Source organism: Bison bison, unplaced genomic scaffold (genome assembly GCF_000754665.1).
Source record: "Bison bison bison isolate TAMUID 2011002044 unplaced genomic scaffold, Bison_UMD1.0 scf7180017864485, whole genome shotgun sequence".
Lineage (NCBI taxonomy): Eukaryota > Metazoa > Chordata > Mammalia > Artiodactyla > Bovidae > Bison > Bison bison.
Genome location: NW_011495045.1, coordinates 2,259,715 through 2,265,104, shown reverse-complemented (window position 1 = coordinate 2,265,104; position 5,390 = coordinate 2,259,715).

The window sequence follows — 5,390 nt, the reverse complement described above, 5'->3', positions numbered from 1 at the left end:
TTGATGTATGGCAAACCAATACAATATTGTAAAGTAATTAGCCTCCAATTAAAATAAATAAATTTATATAAAAATAATTTCAAAAAAAGGGAAAAATGTCAAATAACATACAATGGAACTCCCATCAGGCTATCAGCTATTTCTCAACAGAAACTCTACAAACCAGAAGGGAATGGTATGATATATTTAAATTGATGAAAGGGAAGAACCTACAACCAGGAATACTCTACCCAGCAAGATCTTCTTCAGATTTTATGGAGAAATCAAAAGCTTTCCAGACAAGCAAAAGTTTAGAGAATTTAGCACCACCAAACCAGCTTTACAACAAATGCTAAAAGAACTTCTCTAGACAGGAAACAAGAGAAGGAAAAGACCTACCTATAGAAAATAAACCCAAAACAATTAGGAAAATGGTAATAAGATCACACATATCTATAATCACCTTAAATGTAAATGAATTAAATACACCAATAAAAAGACATAGACTGTCTGTGCAGATGAAAACTTGTGCATGTATGCATTTCCACTTACCACATCACTCTGCTTGAGCCACCAAATTTTATGTAATTATTTTATATTTTTAGGTTAATCATGTTCCCATTATGGCTTGCAATTGTAATTATCTTTTATTTCTCGTCTGGCTATTGATTATTAAAGCTGAAAAATATCTTTCACTATTGTGATTATGTAATTAATATTCACTCAATACTATTGTATCATGATTGGTCAACAGAAAATTAAAAGAACTCTGTATTACCACAACTATGATTCAATAGAAAAACCTGTAATAACTTTTTAAAATACAAATGCATATTAGAATTATCTTGGAACTTTTTGAAAAATACAAATGCCCAGGTATTGATTTTCTTTTGCCAGAGCTCCAGATATGTTTCTAATGGGCAGCCATGTTTAAAAACAATTGTACTATGAGGATATTTTACTTTTATCTAGTTTGTTTCACTTTTTCTATTTCATATTCATTACTGCCAATTCATTTAGTTTATATTTTCCAATTTCTTCACCTTGTCTTCCTTTTTTTTTTTTTTTTCATGTTTTTTCTCAAGCCTTTATCAAGCATAGTAGAAAAGCTTTTGTATACATGGATTTTCCAGGCAAGAGTACTGGAGTGGGGTGCCATTGCCTTCTCCAAAATAATATGCATAATAAATATATTTTAGAAAACATGAAGTTTGCCTAACTAAAAAATTTATGACATTTTGATTTCACTTGATTGACTTACTATAAATAGAATGCTAGATTTCTAATTTTTTAAATATAGATATGCAATAAGCAACAAAGGCTAACTGTATAGCACAGGAACTATAGTCAATGTCTTGTAATAACCTATAATGGAAAATAATTTCAAAAATAATATATGTGTATATGTATAACTGAATCACAGATAAAGAGTTCTAATTTTTGAAATTTAGCAATGTTTATCTTTCAGACAGTTCTTCTAAACTAAAAGTGATTTCCATGGTGGCTCAGATGGTAAAGCATTTGCCTACAATGTGAGAGAACCAGGTTCAATCCCTAGGTTGGAGAGATTGTCTGGAGAAGGAAATGGCAACCCACTCCAGTACTCTTGCCTGGAAAATCCCATGGATGGAGAAGCATGGTAGGCTACAGTCCATGGGGTTGCAAAGAGTCGAACATGACTGAGTGACTTCACTTTCACTTCACTTTCTAAACTAAAAACTGGAAATACTCTGGAAATCTAATAAGAACATATGAGGTACAAAATTTTTAATATATTTGTATAAGATATAATGTTAACAGACATAAAAAATGGGAAACTGATAGTAACACAATAATAGTGTGGGACTTTAACACCACACTTACACCAATTGTCAGATTATCCAGACGAAAGATTAAGGAAATGAAAGCCTTAAATGACACCTTATACCACAAGGACCTAATCGATATTTATAGGACATTCCATCTAAAAGCAACAGGATATAAGTCTTTCTCAAATACAAAGGGAACATTGTCCAGGAGAGGTCACATCTTGGGTCACCAATCAAGCTTCAGTAAATTTAATAAAATTGAAATCACATCAAGTATAAAGTATCTTTTTTGACTATAACACTATGAGATTACAAGTCAATTACAGGAGAGTAAACTCTAAAAAACAAGCACATACCTGTGGCGGATTCATGTTGATATATGGCGAAACCAATACAATATTGTAAAGTAAAATAAATATATAAATAAAGTTGTTCCAGTGGTAAAAAATAAAAAAGAATACAAAAATAAATAAATAAATAAAAAAAAAACCAAACACATCGACGCTAAACAATATGTTACTAAATAACCAATGGATCACTGAAGAAGTCAAAGAGGAATCAAAAAACATCTAGAGATAAATGACAATGAAAACATGATGATGATGACTCAAACATATGGGATGCAGCAAAGCAGTTCTAGGAGAGAAGTTTGTAGCAATAGAATCCTACCTCAAGAAACAGAAAAAACATAAAAGAAACCTAACTTTACACCTAAAGTAACTAGCAAAATAACAAAAGAACAAAGATAGTAGGGGGAAAGAAATCATAAAGATTGGATCAGAAATAAATGAAGAAAAATAAATAAATGAATGAAAATAAATCAATAAAACCAAAAGCTAATGCTTTGAAAAGATATTAAGAAACAAAATTGATAAACCATTAGTGAGACTCATCAAGAAAAAAAAAGGAAAAGACTCAAATTAATAAAATTAGATATTACAAAGTAGTTACAAGAGACAATGCAGAGACTATAAAACTCTTAGAGGAAAACATAGGCAGAAAACTCTGACATAAATTCGTGGCAAGATCCTCTTTGACCCATCTCCTAGAGTTATGAAAATAAAAGCAAAAATTAGCAAATTGGAATTAATTAAACTTAACAGCTTTTCATAGTAAAGGAAACCATAAAAAGATGAAAAGACAGCCTTCATAATGGGAGAAAATATTTGCAAATAAAGCAACTGGCAAAGGATTAATCTCCAAAATATACAAACAGCTCATGCAGCTCAAGATCAAAAACCACTCACCCAACCAAAAAAATGGGTGGAAAACCTAAATAGACATTTCTCTAAAGAAAACAGATAGATAGCCAACAAACACATGAGAAGATGCTCAACATTACTAATTACTGTGTGTGTATGTTAGTTGTTCAGTCATGTCCAACTCTTTGCAACCTCATGGACTATAGCCCACCAGGCTCTTCTGTCCATGGAATTCTCCAGGCAAGAATACCAGAGTGGGTTGTCGTTCCCTTCTCCAGTTATTAATAAATACTAATTATTCAGTTCAGTTCAGTCGCTCAGTCGTGTCCGACTCTTTATGACCGCATGAACTGCAGCACGCCAGGCCTCCCTGTCCATCACCAACTCCCGGAGTTCACTCAAACTCACGTCCATCGAGTCGGTGTTGCCATCCAGCCCTCTCGTCCTCTGTCGTCCCCTTTTCGTCCTGCCCCCAATCCCTCCCAGCATCAGAGTCTTTTCCAATGAGTCAACTCTTCGCAGAGAAATGCAAATCAGTTCTACAATCAGATATCCCTTCACACTAATCAGAATGGACATCATCACAAAATCCACAAACAATAAATGATAGAGGGGGTGGGGCAGAAAGAGAATCCTCTTCCACTGTTGGAAGGAAAGTAACCTGATTCAGCCACTATGGAGAACAGTATGGAGTTTCCTTAAAAAACTAAACATAGAACTATTCTGTGACCCAACAATCCCACTCCTTGCCATATACTCAGTGAAAATGATTCAAAAAGACACATGCACCCCAATGTTCATTGTAGCACTATTGACAATAGCCAGAACATGGAAACAGCCTAAACATCCATCAACAAAGGAAGGGACAAAGATGTGGTACATATATACAATGAAATATTCAGTTCAGTTCACTCGCTCAGTCGTGTCTGACTCTTTGAGACCCCATGAATCGCCGCATGCCAGGCCTCCCTGTCCATTACCGACTCGCGGAGTTCACTCAGACTCACGTCCATCGAGTCAGTGATATCCAGCCATCTCATCCTCTGTCATCCCTTTCTTCTCCTACCCCCAATCCCTCCCAGCATCAGAGTCTTTTCCAATGAGTCAACTCTTCTCATGAGGTGGCCAAAGTACTGGAGTTTCAGCTTTAGCATCATTCCTTCCAAAGAAATCCCAGCGCTGATCTCCTTCAGAATGGACTGGTTGGATCTCCTTGCAGTCCAAGGGACTCTCAAGAGTCTTCTCCAACACCACAGTTCAAAAACATCAACTCTTCGGCACTCAGCCTTCTTCACACTCCAACTCTCACATCCATACATGACCACAGGAAAAACCATAGCCTTGACTAGACGAACCTTTGTTGGCAAAGTAATGTCTCTGCTTTTGTATATGCTATCTAGGTTGGTCATAACTTTCCTTCCAAGGAGTAAGCATCTTTTAATTTCATGGCTGAAGTCACCATCTGCAGTGATTTTGGAGCCCCCCAAAATAAAGTCTGACACTGTTTCCACTGTTTCCCCATCTATTTCCCATGAAGTGATGGGACCAGATGCCATGATCTTCGCTTTCTGAATGTTGAGCTTTAAGCCCACTTTTCACTCTCCACTTTCACTTTCATCAAGAGGCTTTTGAGTTCCTCTTCGCTTTCTGCCATAAGGGTGGTGTCATCTGCATATCTGAGGTTATTGATATTTCTCCCGGCAATCTTGATTCCAGCTTGTGTTTCTTCCAGCCCAGCATTTCTCCCAGCCCAGCGTTTCTCATGATGTACTTTGCATATAAGTTAAATAAGCAGGGTGACAGTATACAGCCTTGACGTACTGCTTTTCCTATTTGGAACCAGTCTGCTGTTCCATGTCCAGTTCTAACTGTTGCTTCCTGACCTGCATATAAATTTCTCAAGAGGCAGATCAGGTGGTCTGGTATTTCCATCTCTTTCAGAATTTTCCACAGTTTATTGTGATCCACACAGTCAAAGGCTTTGGCATAGTCAATAAAGCAGAAGTAGATGTTTTTCTGGAACTCTCTTGCTTTTTCCATGATCCAGCGGATGTTGGCAATTTGATCTCTGGTTCCTCTACCTTCTCTAAAACCAGCTTGAACATCAGGAAGTTCACAGTTAACATATTGCTGAAGCCTGGCTTGGAGAAATTTTGAGCATTACTTTACTAGCGTGTGAGATGCGGGCAATTGTGCGGTAGTTTGAGCATTCTTTGGCATTGCCTTTCTTTGGGATTGGAATGAAAACTGACCTTTTCCAGTCCTGTGGCCACTGCTGAGTTTCCCAAATTTGCTGGCATATTGAGTGCAGCACTTTCACAGCATCATCTTTCAGGATTTGAAAGAGCTCAACTGGAATTCCATCACCTCCACTAGCTTTGTTTGTAGTAATGCTTTCTAA